This window comes from Microtus pennsylvanicus, chromosome Y (genome assembly GCF_037038515.1).
Source record: "Microtus pennsylvanicus isolate mMicPen1 chromosome Y, mMicPen1.hap1, whole genome shotgun sequence".
Taxonomy (NCBI): Eukaryota; Metazoa; Chordata; class Mammalia; order Rodentia; family Cricetidae; genus Microtus; species Microtus pennsylvanicus.
In genome coordinates this window covers 27,696,887-27,713,385 of record NC_134602.1, presented here as the reverse complement: position 1 = coordinate 27,713,385, position 16,499 = coordinate 27,696,887, and positions in this window count along the sequence as shown.

Genomic DNA, 16,499 nt, shown 5'->3' with positions numbered 1-16,499 from the left:
TGTGTATTTCATCAAGTTTGATAATGACTTCCATATCTATGTCTATGATTTGGTGAAGATCTGTTAAAGTGAAATTCTCAAATTTTGAGGGGCAGACTTAATTCTCTCTTTGGGAATGTGTTTTTTCAGAGATACCTCAGGTCTTCTATGAATCCTGGTATCTTTTCCAATGGATTATTCTTTCTCAAAGAATAAAAATTTGCTAACATGTTGTGTTATTTGGTCAATGATGGATTGTGTTTGGTGGATGGGGCATCACAGAAATACATGCCTCAAAACAAAGCAGGTTTTTGGTCTTTTCCATTTGGACAGTAAAGGACTGGGGATGCGTGGTGTGGTAAAGGACAAGATGGCTGTCAAGGAAGCAGTGGAGAGGGGACAAAAAGTTGTATGATCTCGGGGCGGTATGAAGCTTGAGGGAAAACCATGTCAAATGGAAAGATGTGACCGATATCAGCATGAGGTATTGGGACTTAAGAGGATAAAGAGTAGATTAATCAGGAAGGGACACAAATGTATACTCAAAATCAGAGAAAATTAGGTTTCATTTGATGAATGGTTTAATTCATACTGGCTGTAAGTCAAAGGATGTTTGATCTCCACTAGAGCATGTTGCTTAGTGAAAAGTGTCTCCGCTCAGTTGCTCTTCTCCAGTAAGGTGGACTTCAAGCTACCTACTTAGTTTTGCCAGAATTCTGTCTGCCACCTATTTTGTCATGCCTGGATTCGGTATGCCTTGAACTCTCATAGGTCTTATCCATGCCATCCAACCCTTGTCAGTTCATTTAAATAATTGCCCTGCCATATCTGGAAAACAGTGTTCCCTTTCATTGATCATGTTCTGAGGTACTTGGGCTATAAAACTCATGAGCACACTCACCCACACACAGGATAAACATGTACATATGATGCCCACTAGTGTGTGACATGCACACATATGATGAATGCACCGAACTCCATAATATCAGTAAAGTAGGGAATCCATGATGCTAGGTGGAGTCTGGCAAAGACCCCACACACCCATCAAACCGCCAAATACCAGTATGGTACTGATGTCTGACTCCCATCCTGTAAGGAACCTGCCATCCTGTAACTGGGCTATTTTTGGTTCCTTCATCTTCACAAACTTGGTTAAAATGTTAGAGTTGTCAAACTGGGAGTTAGGGTCCAGCATGTAGATCAGCTGTCCCAGGTCAGGTGATTTGGCTACAATTTGGGTGAGAAATTGTACCAGGGAATTCTGGTACACACTCTCCTCTTCTTCTCCCTGTCCTCATCATCACTCTTGTGGGTGGGCCTGGAGCACAAAGAAGGTAAAATGGAATAAGCCTCCTCCTTAGTGGAAAACCTTGTCAATCCTTAATTTGACCTGACTCTCTGAGGGAATGCAGCACATTTTTTCCTACTAGGTCTCCTCATTCATTTGTTCACTCATTTTTCCAATGAATGATTGAATTCATCCATTCTTCCTTGTCTCTCTCTCTTCTTTCTTCCCTTCTTCCATTTCCCCCTTGATTGTAGAAATTTGAGCAGCAGGGCTGCATCCCCATGGTTCGCCTTGTAAGGTTATGCTCCGAAATAACAACACAAAACTATTCATTTAAACACTGCCTGCCCCATTATTTTCAGTCTCTTAACCCATGTCTAATAATGTATGTTGCAGCACGAGGTGCGCTTAGAAGGAAAGATTTAGCATGTCTGACCTGGTGGCTGGCTGTATCGCCATCTGCCTCAGAGTGCAGAGCTACCATTTCTGCCCATGGCAGAGGTTCATGGCATCTCTAAGCTCAATTCCTATTCCTCCCAGCATTCTCTTATGTTTATTCCACCCTCCTATGTTCTAACCTTTCAGGCCAAACAGTTTCTTTATTTAATTAATCAATGACATATACTCCATCATGACTCCTATTTCTGTTTAAACAACTACGGAATCTTAAACTTTAACAGCAAAATTACATATAACAAAATAGTTATCAAGCAAGAATTACAGTTACAATATTTATATCTATTTTATCTTTTATCATAAGAATGGAAAACTATAACTATCTATCTATTCCTCAACTCCATCAGAGACTCCAGAATAATACAGTATTACCTAAGCAAACAAAAAGTAAGCCATTTTCAAACTTTAGAAATGACAGAGACATCTCGCTGCCTGGACAGTCAACCAAAGTTCCTCTGTAGCGTTGGTGTTTCCATCCTCAGCCTACAGGCCCATAGTTTCCAGCAGACATTTCCATGAAGGAGGAAATTTCAAAGGCAGTCACTATCTTCTTGTCTTGAGGAATGTTTTGCTGACCCTTTCCTGAATCAGGAACACGAAAAGATCATCTCACCTTTAGGCAAGTTCAGTAGTCCTCTCTCTGAGTGTTTTCTGTGTACAGTTTATACAACAATCCAGGCAAGAGCAGTTTCTTCCCCAAATGGCTATCAAACTCCATAAGTATCCTCTTTGATGCCCATATTCTTCCTGAAGAAGATATGTGCTGCCAAGAGTAGAGTGTCTCACTGTCATGAAGAACCCTAAGGTACTAAAACATTAAATAGCCTATTTTGTAGTCTAGAGAGATATGAATAATGCCTATCTAACTGAAATATATATATATATATATATATATATATATCTATGTAGCCAGAAAATCTAACTAACATGACTACAAACTTGACTATTATTAATGATTATCCATTAATAACCTATATACATTATAATTTTAAATGAACTACACAATCACAATACCTTAATGAAGATCAAAAATGCATATACATATAACAAAATTGACCTAAAATCTCTATCAGTAAAGCAAAATCTATACTAATGCAAATATTCATATCTATAGCACATCCCACTTTAAATGTAAAAGAACGTTTATAAGCCATATTTGGGAACGTGTGTGCAGTTTCTTCTCTCCAATATGCTTCCTGCTGAATGGTGGCATCATTATTGATTTATCTCAGTTGGCAGTTGAGCGAAGCAATTTTTTAAAGGTGTTCACAGCAACCTTTAAGTAGGGCGTGGTCCATCCTACCATATTAGGATAGAGGCATCCACAGACTATCACCCTCTGTGAAAACAAAATAGAATCTCCTTTCCAAAGCATCATGTCCTTAGATCCAAATTTCAAAGTCAAGGCATTTTCAAAATATCTATCTTGGATTATTTCAGCAGCTTTAATAAAGAATCATCTTTAGCAGCTATTGCTACTGCCTCAAAATTCAAATGATTCAAAAAGAGCATAATAGCATACAATATCAATATTCGCTGTGAATTTTCCAGTTTTGTGCGCTTCAATTTAACCTCAATTTTGTTTATTTTCCTTTTTATTTTTTGCCTTTTGAGACAGGTTCTCTGTATCTTTGACCTGGAATAACTCTGTATACCTGTCTGTCCTTGAAGTCTCAGAGATCTGCCTCTCTCTGCCTTTCAGGCATTGGGATTAAAGGTGTATGCTACTACACATTGAACTCACAAAGATCTGTTTGTCTCTGCCTTCAAGGCACTGGGATTAAAGGCGTGTGCTACCTCACCCTGAAGGTACAGAGGTCAATCTCCCTCTGCCTCCCATGTGTTGGGTTTACAGGTGTGTACTACCACACCCAACAACTCTCTTCCTTTTTTTAACTTTAAGAACTTCAAATTTTAACCTGCACATATTTTTAACACACTGTAAATCATTTAAAAATTTTCTTTGTCTTGAATCTCTCTTTACTCTATTTCTCTCTCTGTTTTTCTGACCACATGAATCTTTCATTTACAAAGCAATCTCAGTAGGACTAAAGCCGTGGCTTTGCTGGCCAGATGTAGCCCATTCCTTAGCTTTCTGCCATTCCAACCTTGTGGCTGAGGTACCGAACAGAGCCGCATTCAGTGCCACAAGTCTACAGTGTTTCAAGGTCCTTGCCATCAAAGAGGCTGCAACAGACAACACTCAAGCCCTCTTTCTGTAGCTGGCCCTCCTTCCTCAAACAGTCAGAGTTTGCCCAGGCAGGATGGCCCAGAAAGCCGGCATTTTAAAACAACACAGTTTTTTTCCTGCTACTGCTGAAAACATACAAGCATTCAGTTGGCTTTTATCAACACCATTTCAATGTTTTGTGGCAGGACCTCTTAAGGGCTGCAGGGTTTTGCAGCTGAAGCTGAGTCAGCAAGCCTCTTTTAGATGAGAGCCCTTGCTTTCTTCTAGCAAGCAGAGCAGACCGAGAAATCGCTGCTGCCAAGAAAACATGCTTTACTCTTTCCCAAGCTTTCTCAGGCTTTCAGTGGATTCAGTTGTCCACAAGGCTGCAAGCCATTCTGTAGTTATTTGAGCAGCGTGGCTGTGTCCCCAGCACCACGGCCACATGAAGGTTATGCCTGAAATAAATACACAAAAACTGTATTCTTTTAAACACTGCTGGCCCATTAGATTCAGCATTTTAACCCATTTCTAATAATCAGTGTAGTATAACGAGGTGCACTTACCAGGAAAAATTCAGCATGTCTGACATGGTGGCTGGCTGCATTGACATGTGCCTCAGAGAGCAGAGCTATGGCATCTGCCGGGGAGAGGGGAGCATGGCTTCTCTGAGCTCACTACCTCTTCCTCCCGGCATTCTATTTTGTTTACTCCACCTACCTATGTTCTAACCTATCAGCTGAAGCGGATTCTTTCTTTAATTAATCAATAAACTTCTTCTGTCACTTTATCCTTTCAACAGCTTGCCCATAGAAATCTCCCATGTGTCTTCTGTTGTATAATCTTTCATTTGTAAAGAACTTGCACTCTCAGGGGAGGATTTTTCTGACATCTCTGTGGATGGAGATCATATGAGGAAGATCAGATGAGCAACCATGACAACTCTAATGCTGTAGAGTTAGGTGGACCAGAGATTGATGGCTGACATTCCTGTGCTATGCATCAGATGCCCCTGAACTCTGGCCCTGTTGACAGACAGGCAGACATCAAGTTGGTCACACATACTTAACTCATTCAGGTTCACAGATACTGTAAATGGAGTTTTAATTCTTCTCCTAAACTAATAAAAAAACCAAGATTAGGAGAAGAGAAGAGCCTGAAATAAAGCCTCAAAATGGGTCATTTTGCAAAGGAAAGGTTACCTGCCTCCATGTATGCTGTCCCCATTCTCAGTCAAATCCATCCTTCCAGTGTCTAGCTAACAGCTAACCATAGGATTGAACCCAACTGCCTTTGATTTCTGAAATAAGTGCTGTCCCCTTAAGGTCTCATAACAGCACAGGAAGGTTTGTAAGACTGTCCCAGCAACAATTTAAAGCAATTCTAGGACACCAAAAATGGAGCAAATTTGGTTAATTGGTAATATAGATCGTTCTGATGGGACAAAATAATTTAGAATTAAAAAAAAACAGATTGGTGTACTCACGATGAATTTATGTGATATGGCACACACAGGCTTCTGGTTCTGAATACTTCATGCTCGTTGGGTTTTGGAGATTGTCGTGACCCTGAACCTAGCTGGAGGCTTTGGGGCCTTGAAAGGACAAGACTTAATATTTCAAGACATCCTTGTACTTGGTGCCCACTGTTTACTGATTTCCTTACAGAGAATGAGCAGCCATCTACTCCTGGTGTCATGCCTTCCCCACATGAACAGAGAGAAGACCCTATACACACAGGTCGCTTGTATCACATGTGAAGGCATAAGTCACAAACAAACTCCCACAGCAGTTTAGAATTGTGATTAATAGAATGATTAGTTCTTGAAAGGGGAAAAACTTAGAGATCACAATCCCTTACAAAAGCCCTCTGCAGGATCAGAAAAGGAGCCTAGTAGCCGGAAGGCAAGCTCAAGCAAGAGATCAAGCTGAAGGTAGAAGTTGCTTTGTAAAAGAGAGAGAGACCACAACTCCATGGGCTGGTATCTCATTGGCTATTCAGGAAACATCACAGAGAAAGGATCTGCTTCATGCATGAGAGTCACCGATGATTTCCCTTGAAGAAAAAAACCCATCAAAACTCCCAATAACATCATCAGCATTCAACAACATGTCTATGATTTCTTTGCCTTGCCTTTGATTGTGCAGTAAATGATGCTGATAGTTAACCTGTGCAATTAATGCAAATTTCCTTGTAACTGACTAGACAGAATTGACAGGTTATCTTAAACACAGCAGGGAGTTAATCTACGATGGAACTGGTTCATCATCACCTGTGTGACAGTGACATAATTAAGATCTTTCCTTTGTCTATAAATCTCATTATGTTCAACATGATATGTTGTCATACAGATTTCTTAGGGTTTTGTCCCACTGGTGGTTTCCTTGGTATGCTTACATAATTTTTTCCAGATCCAATCAGTTTTGCCATGCACTCTCAGCTCCACGTCATTGTGTTCCTCTTATGTTCCAGTCCAGGCATTTTAGACCTCTTGTAACTGTTGTAAGAGTATCTCATGTTCCACCTAAATGATTTAGGGTTTTATTTAGGCTGGGTTTTATCTTCCATCACTGAGTTCATTGACTTTCCTTGGGCGTAATTCCTGGGACACTGAGCCTAACTCCTGAAGGATTCCTCCAGTTATTTCTCCTTTCTTAGATAGTTTACACTCTCACTATTACTGTGAGAGTGTTTCTGTAGCAAATATTCTTCTCAAGATGAGAAGAAACTTCAATATTACAATCCATTTGTTATTGTGCTTTAAATACACACACACAAACACACAAACAAGTTAATGCACATACACTGATGATATCTCAATTTATGGGGCCATTCTGGGGATGTCAAGATCGATATCTCTCGAGTGGTTCTCAGAAGGCCATAGGGTGACCCTCTCTAGGTACTTAAGCAGGGAGGAGAAGTTGACCGCACTGTGACATGTCCCTAGGAACTATGTGTGCCTTGTCCCATAGTCAGACTGATGACTGACTATCTTGAAAACCACCATGGAACTTTTGTTTGGCAAATGATGGAGATCAAGTCAGGGTCAAAATCAGAAAACTAGATGGAGCTTCCAAGCTCCAGTGGAAGAGCAGATGGATGGAGAAAAAGAGCAAGGATGTCAGGAATATAAGGGCTTGGTCCACACTATGAGACACTGTGCCTGAACTAAGGGGATTTCAACTAATCCAGTGACCTGGGAATGAAAGAACATGGGATCAAACTGGAAGCTCTGAATGTGGCTGACAATTGGGGCAGACGGAGAAGCCAAAGATAATGGCACTTGCAATTGTCTGCATATCATACACTGGCTTTTTGTGATCATATTTTTTGTGGATGCATACCTTGCTAAATCTGGATGGATGAAGGGTGGGCTTGGACTTCCCACAGCTCAAAGTACCCTGCCCTCTATTTGGACTGGTGTTTGAGTGGAGAGGTTTATTTGCGGAGCAAGAAGAATGTGGGAGGAGGAAGAGAAGTGGAAAGTTTGATAATTATTATTATGAAGTAATGGAAAAATCAATAGAAAATAACCAATGAGGACATTGGAGCTAGGAAAAAAAAAAACATTCATGTGAGTTGTTGACTCAGACCAAAAATTATTTTACGGAAAAAAAAAACACATAAAGGGGTTGGGTTACTTGGAAAATAAGACTCAAGTAATTGGGAAGAAGATTGGGGTTTTTATTTTGGGTCTTCATGGGGCTGTATGTGCAGCATTTTCGGACCTGTATGCTGGATATTTCTGGGGGTTAGTAGGGAAGAAACCTGGCTAGGAGGAGTTTTATGACATAAGTAGAGCCTTGATGATGTCACAAAGCTTTGGTTGGGGGTGGCAACTCTGTTACACATGAAGCACTGGTCTTCTGTGAAGGTGGGCTTACTATCTTCACGGTGGCTGAGGAGGCCAGTTCAGCTCTTGGGCTCCACAACTGTTCAACCGAATTTCCAGAAGTTGGAATCTAGAGAGCCAAGATATTTTCTTTTGGTAAATATGTTTAGGAAGCAACTAGGACCTCTGTAGTCAAAGAAAGGTTTCTTTCAAATCTGCTCTGGGTCCAAAATTTATGTCGTTAACAGCTCCTATATTTGATAGCTGGGGGATGGTTAATGTCAAGTAATCTCCCCACTCTATCTTTGCTAAAAATGTCCAATTCCTCAGTCCACTTAAATGGAAAAGATCCTCTTTGTCCATATGTGTTTTTAAAGATAATTATTTCTAATAGGTGCTGTTGCACAGATTAATGTTTCTTTCTTTTGGCAGTTTGACTCACAGTACTCACTTCTCTAATGAAGATACAGAATATCTTTATGTAATCAACCTGGATCTGGATCAGGAGACCCAACAGAGAGAGCCAGTGGACTGGAGTGCCATGACCTTGGGCAGGTGGTTATAAATTAGCCAACTAACCTGTAGCTTGAGTGGTAAGGAGAGGAGTGGCTGTTCTTTGAATTCTTTGCCATCTGTTCAGATATTTCTTTCTCACTTTGGTATAGGCATAGCTTCCTCTCTCATTGATATAGTAAGTCAGGAAGTAGGTTTCTCAGTAGAGGTCAATTGCATTTTGCAGCAGGAATATGTCTCTGATACACATATACTGAGCTGTAGACAAGAGTTTGATAATTTTCCTATTAATTTCTTAAGAACATATTACATTTAGGTATCCAAATCTATTCAGCCCTGCCTTTTTCACCTGCTCCAAAGTTATTCCTAAAAAGAGCCTTGTCCTCACATCCTCACCTTCTTATCCTTGCAGGCACTTATGATGGAGGAAACCCCTTTGTGTCTGATTTAACCTGAAGAGTTCTTCCTATGCAGAGATTGGCAGCTATGAAGCCCAAACACAGAAACAGAGCCAAGAGACAGTGGAACAGGAGTGCTGTGGCCTCTCTCAGAAAGTCTCCCACCATGATGAAGATGCCTCTTAGTATGAGTTGCATTCCACATCTCCAGAAGAAGAATGGGCCATCGCTCCAGAAGCAAAAACTTAGTAAGCCTTTTGAGGCCCTGGAGAATATTGTTGGCCGCAGAATTTCTCATGGCTGGAAGGAAGCCAATGAACCAGTCACCCATTGGAAAGCCATCATTCTAGATCAACTGCCAACATATCCCTCTCTCTATTTGTTGAAATATGATGGGATTGATTGTGTCTATGGCTTGGAGCTTCATAGTGATGAAAGGATTTTAAACCTGAAGATCCTGCCTAATAATGTGCCATTTCCTCAGGTGACAGTCACTCATCTCTCAAACACCATAGTTGGCAGAGCAGTGAAACATACATTCATGGGGACAAATGGCTCTAAGAATGACTGGAACGGGATGGTCCTAGAAGAGGTGACAATCATGAAGACCTGGTTTTATATTACCTACAAGAAAGATCCGGTCTTGTACATTTACCACCTCCTGGATGACTACCTGGAAGGCAACCTCCACATCATGCCAGGCTCTTAGGAAGAGTGGAGTGGCGTGGTCCCAGATGAGGTGCAGACCATAACGACCTGTTTCTACATTGTCAACGAGAATGATCCGGTCCTGTACCTTTACCACCATCATGATGATTCCATTGAAGGCAACCTCCACATCACGCCTGGATGTCCTCCAGTAGAGGTGACTTTGGAATTAGGCAGGGATTCCTTGGAGGGCAAAAGAGTGCAGTACAACAAAAAAGATGGAACCCAAGAGATAGGTAAAATTATTTGCCAAGTTCCCAACAAACCTTCTGTGTATTTCATCAAGTTTGATAATGACTTCCATATCTATGTCTATGATTTGGTGAAGATCTGTTAAAGTGAAATTCTCAAATTTTGAGGGGCAGACTTAATTCTCTCTTTGGGAATGTGTTTTTTCAGAGATACCTCAGGTCTTCTATGAATCCTGGTATCTTTTCCAATGGATTATTCTTTCTCAAAGAATAAAAATTTGCTAACATGTTGTGTTATTTGGTCAATGATGGATTGTGTTTTGTGGATGGGGCATCACAGAAATACATGCCTCAAAACAAAGCAGGATTTATGGTCTTTTCCTTTTGGACAGTATAGGACTGGGGATGCGTGGTGTGGTAAAGGACAAGATGGCTGTCAAGGAAGCAGTGGAGAGGGGACAATAAGTTGTATGATCTTGGGCGGTATGAAGCTTGAGGGAAAACCATGTCAAATGGAAAGATGTGACCGATATCAGCGTGAGGTATTGGGACTTAAGAGGATAAAGAGTAGATTAATCAGGAAGGGACACAAATGTATACTCAAAATCAGAGAAAATTAGGTTTCATTTGATGAATGGTTTAATTCGTACTGGCTGTAAGTCAAAGGATGTTTGATCTCCACTAGAGCATGTTGCTTAGTGAAAAGTGTCTCCGCTCAGTTGCTCTTCTCCAGTAAGGTGGACATCAAGCTACCTACTTAGTTTTGCCAGAATTCTGTCTGCCACCTATTTTGTCATGCCTGGATTTGGTATGCCTTGAACTCTCATAGGTCTTATCCATGCCATCCAACCCTTGTCAGTTCATTTAAATATTTGCCCTGCCATATCTGGAAAACAGTGTTCCCTTTCATTGATCATGTTCTGTAGTACTTGGGCTATAAAACTCATGAACACACTCACCCACACACAGGATAAACATGTACATATGATGCCCACTACTGTGTGACATGCACACATATGATGAATGCACCGAACTCCATAATATCAGTAAAGTAGGGAATCCATGATGCTAGGTGGAGTCTGGCAAAGACCCCACACACCCATCAAACCGCCAAATACCAGTATGGTACTGATGTCTGACTCCCATCCTGTAAGGAACCTGCCATCCTGTAACTGGGCTATTTTTGGTTCCTTCATCTTCACAAACTTGGTTAAAATGTTAGAGTTGTCAAACTGGGAGTTAGGGTCCAGCATGTAGATCAGCTGTCCCAGGTCAGGTGATTTGGCTACAATTTGGGTGAGAAATTGTACCAGGGAATTCTGGTACACACTCTCCTCTTCTTCTCCCTGTCCTCATCATCACTCTTGTGGGTGGGCCTGGAGCACAAAGAAGGTAAAATGGAATAAGCCTCCTCCTTAGTGGAAAACCTTGTCAATCCTTAATATGACCTGACTCTCTGAGGGAATGCAGCACATTTTTTCCTACTAGGTCTCCTCATTCATTTGTTCACTCATTTTTCCAATGAATGATTGAATTCATCCATTCTTCCTTGTCTCTCTCTCTTCTTCCTTCCCTTCTTCCATTTCCCCCTTGATTGTAGAAATTTGAGCAGCAGGGCTGCATCCCCATGGGGCCGCCTTGTAAGGTTATGCTCCTAAATAACAACACAAAACTATTCATTTAAACACTGCCTGCCCCATTATTTTCAGTCTCTTAACCCATGTCTAATAATGTATGTTGCAGCACGAGGTGCGCTAAGAAGGAAAGATTTAGCATGTCTGACCTGGTGGCTGGCTGTATCGCCATCTGCCTCAGAGTGCAGAGCTACCATTTCTGCCCATGGGAGAGGTGCATGGCATCTCTAAGCTCAATTCCTATTCCTCCCAGCATTCTCTTATGTTTATTCCACCCACCTATGTTCTAAACTTTCAGGCCAAACAGTTTCTTTATTTAATTAATCAATGACATATACTCCATCATTACTCCTATTTCTGTTTAAACAACTACGGAATCTTTAACTTTAACAGCAAAATTACATATAACAAAACAGTTATCAAGCAAGAATTACAGTTACAATATTTATATATATTTTATCTTTTATCAAAAGAATGGAAAACTATAACTATCTATCTATTCCTCAACTCCATCAGAGACTCCAGAATAATACAGTATTACCTAAGCAAACAAAAAGTAAGCCATTTTCAAACTTTAGAAATGACAGAGACATCTCGCTGCCTGGACAGTCAACCAAAGTTCCTCTGTAGCGTTGGTGTTTCCATCCTCAGCCTACAGGCCCATAGTTTCCAGCAGACATTTCCATGAAGCAGGAAATTTCAGAGGCAGTCACTATCTTCTTGTCTTGAAGAATGTTTTGCTGACCCTTTCCTGAATCAGGAACACGAAAAGATCATCTCACCTTTAGGCAAGTTCAGAAGTCCTCTCTCTGAGTGTTTTCTGTGTACAGTTTATGCAACAATCCAGGCAAGAGCAGTTTCTTCCCCAAATGGCTATCAAACTCCATAAGGATCCTCTTTGATGCCCATATTTTTCCTGAAGAAGATATGTGCTGCCAAGGGTAGAGTGTCTCACTGTCATGAAAAACCCTAAGGTACTAAAACATTAAATAGCCTATTTTGTAGTCTAGAGAGATATGAATAATGCCTATCTAACTGAAATATATATATATATATATATATATATATATATATATATATATCAATGTAGCTAGAAAATCTAACTAACATGACTACAAACTTGACTATTATTAATGATTATCCATTAATAACCTATATCCCATTATATTTTTAAATGAACTACACAATCACAATACCTTAATTAAGATCAAAAATGCATATACATATAACAAAATTGACCTAAAATTTCTATCAGTAAAGCAAAATCTATACTAATGCAAATATTCATATCTATATCACATCCCACTTTAAATGTAAAAGAACGTTTATAAGCCATATTTGGGAATGTGGGTGCAGTTTTTTCTCTCCAATATGCTTCCTGCTGAATGGTGATATCATTATTGATTGATCTCAGTTGGCAGTTGAGCGAAGCAATTTTTTAAAGGTGTTCACAGCAACCTTTAAGTAGGGCGTGGTCCATCCTACCATATTAGGATAGAGGCATCCACAGACTATCACCCTCTGTGAAAACAAAATAGAAATTCCTTTCCAAAGCATCATGTCCTTAGATCCAAATTTCAAAGTCAAGGCATTTTCAAAATATCTATGTTGGATTATTTCAGCAGCTTTTATAAAGAAACATCTTTTAGCAGCTATTGCTACTGCCTCAAAATTCAAATGATTCAAAAAGAGCATAATAGCATACAATATCAAAATTCGCTGTGAATTTTCCATTTTGTGCGCTTCAATTTAACCTCTATTTTGTTTATTTTTCCTTTTTATTTTTTGCCTTTTGAGACAGGTTCTCTGTATCTTTGACCTGGAATAACTCTGTATACCTGTCTGTCCTTGAAGTCTCAGAGATCTGCCTCTCTCTGCCTTTCAGGCATTGGGATTAAAGGTGTATGCTACTACACATTGAACTCACAAAGATCTGTTTGTCTCTGCCTTCAAGGCACTGGGATTAAAGGCGTGTGCTACCTCACCTTGAAGGTACAGAGGTCAATCTCCCTCTGCCTCCCATGTGTTGGGTTTACAGGTGTGTACTACCACACCCAACAACTCTCTTCCTTTTTTTAACTTTAAGAACTTCAAATTTTAGCCTGCACATATTTTTAACACACTGTACATCATTTAAAAATTTTCTTTGTCTTTGAATCTCTCTTTACTCTATTTCTCTCTCTGTTTTTCTGACCACATGAGTCTTTCATTTACCAAGCAATCTCAGTAGGACTAAAGCCGTGGCTTTGCTGGCCAGATGTAGCCCATTCCTTAGCTTTCTGCCATTCCAACCTGGTGGCTGAGGTACCGAACAGAGCCGCATTCAGTGCCACAAGTCTAGAGTGTTTCAAGGTCCTTGCCATCAAAGAGGCTGCAACAGACAACACTCAAGCCCTCTTTCTGTAGCTGGCCCTCCTTCCTCAAACAGTCAGAGTTTGCCCAGGCAGGATGGCCCAGAAAGCCGGCATTTTAAAACAACACAGTTTTTTTCCTGCTACTGCTGAAAACATACAAGCATTCAGTTGCCTTTTATCAACACCATTTAACACCATTTAAATGTTTTGTGGCAGGACCTCTTAAGGGCTGCAGGATTTTGCAGCTGAAGCTGAGTCAGCAAGCCTCTTTTAGATGAGAGCCCTTGCTTTCTTCTAGCAAGCAGAGCAGACCGAGAAATCACTGCTACCAAGAACACATGCTTTACTCTTTCCCAAGCTTTCTCAGGCTTTCATTGGATTCAGTTGTCCACAAGGCTGCAAGCCATTCTTTAGTTATTTGAGCTGCGAGGCTGTGTCCCCGGCACCACGGCCGCATGAAGGTTATGCCTGAAATAAATACACCAAAACTTTATTCTTTTAAACACTGCTGGCACATTAGATTCAGCATTTTAACCCATTTCTAATAATCAGTGTGGTATAACGAGGTGCACTTACCAGGAAAAATTCAGCATGTCTGACATGGTGGCTGGCTGCATCGACATCTGCCTCAGAGAGCAGAGCTATGGCATCTGCCGGGGAGAGGGGAGCATGGCTTCTCTGAGCTCACAACCTCTTCCTCCCGGCATTCTATTTTGTTTACTCCACCTACCTATGTTCTAACCTATCAGCTGAAGCGGATTCTTTCTTTAATTAATCAATAAACTTCTTCTGTCACTTTATCCTTTCAACAGCTTGCCCATATAAATCTCCCATGTGTCTTCTGTTGTATAGTCTTTCATTTGTAAAGAACTTGCACTCTCAGGGGAGGATTTTTCTGACATCTCTGTGGATGGAGATCATATGAGGAAGATCAGATGAGCAACCATGACAACTCTAATGCTGTAGAGTTAGGTGGACCAGAGATTGATGGCTGACATTCCTGTGGTATGCATCAGATGCCCCTGAACTCTGGCCCTGTTGACAGACAGGCAGACATCAAGTTGGTCACACATACTTAACTCATTCGGGTTCGCAGATACTGTAAATGGAGTTTTAATTCTTCTCCTAAACTAATAAAAAAACCAAGATTAGGAGAAGATAAGAGCCTGAAGTAAGGCCTCAAAATGGGTCATTTTGCAAAGGAAAGGTTACCTGCCTCCATGTATGCTGTCTCCCTTTCTTAGTCAAATCCATCCTTCCAGTGTCTAGCTAACAGCTAACCATAGAATTGAACCCAACTGCCTTTGATTTCTGAAATAAGTGCTGTCCCCTTAAGGTCTCATAACAGCATAGGAAGGTTTGTAAGACTGTCCCAGCAACAATTTAAAGCAATTCTAGGACACCAAAGAAGCAGCAAATTTGGTTAATTGGTAATATAGATCGTTCTAATGGGACAAAATAATTTAGAATTAAAAAAAAAACAGATTGGTGTACTCACGATGAATTTATGTGATATGGCACACACAGGCTTCTGGTTCTGAATACTTCATGCTCGTTGGGTTTTGGAGATTGTCGTGACCCTGAACCTAGCTGGAGGCTTTGGGGCCTTGAAAGGACAAGACTTAATATTTCAGGACATCCTTGTACTTGGTCCCCACGGTTTACTGATTTCCTTACAGAGAATGAGCAGCCATCTACTCCTGATGCCATGCCTTCCCCACATGAACAAAGAGAAGACCCTATACACACAGGTCGCATGTATCACATGTGAAGGCATAAGTCACAAACAAACTCCCACAGCAGTTTAGAATTGTGATTAATAGAATGATTAGTTCTTGAAAGGGGAAAAACTTAGAGATCACAATCCCTTACAAAAGCCCTCTGCAGGATCAGAAAAGGAGCCTAGTAGCCGGAAGTGAAGCTCAAGCAAGAGATCAAGCTGAAGGTAGAAGTTGCTTTGTAAAAGAGAGAGAGACCACAACCTCCATGGGCTGGTATATCATTGGCTATTCAGGAAACATCACAGAGAAAGGATCTGCTTCATGCATGAGAGTCACCGATGATTTCCCTTGAAGAAAAAAACCCATCAAAACTCCCAATAACATCATCAGCATTCAACAACATGTCTATGATTTCTTTGCCTTGCCTTTGATTGTGCACTAAATGATGCTGACAGTTAACCTGTGCAATTAATGCAAATTTCCTTGTAACCGACTAGACAGAATTGACAGGTTATCTTAAACACAGCAGGGAGTCAATCTACGATGGAACTGGTTCATCATCACCTCTGTGACAGTGACATAATTAAGATCTTTCCTTTGTCTATAAATCTCATTATGTTCAACATGATATGTTGTCATACAGATTTCTTAGGGTTTTGTCCCACTGGTGGTTTCCTTGGTATGCTTACATAATTTTTTCCAGAGCCAATCAGTTTTGCCATGCACTCTCAGGTCCACGTCATTGTGTTCCTCTTATGTTCCAGTCCAGGCATTTTAGACCTCTTGTAACTGTTGTAAGAGTATCTCATGTTCCACCTAAATGATTTAGGGTTTTATTTAGGCTGGGTTTTATCTTCCATCACTGAGTTCATTGACTTTCCTTGGGCGTAATTCCTGGGACACTGAGCCTAACTCCTGAAGGATTCCTCTAGTTATTTCTCTTTTCTTAGATAGTTTACACTCTCACTATTACTGTGAGAGTGTTTCTGTAGCAAATATTCTTCTCAAGATGAGAAGAAACTTCAATATTACAATCCATTTGTTATTGTGCTTTAAATACACACACACAAACACACACACAAGTTAATGCACATACACTGATGATATCTCAATTTATGGGGCCATTCTGGGGATGTCAAGACCGATATCTCTCGAGTGGTTCTCAGAAGGCCATAGGGTGACCCTCTCTAGGTACTTAAGCAGGGAGGAGAAGTTGACCGCACTGTGACATGTCCCTAGGAACTATGTGTGCCTT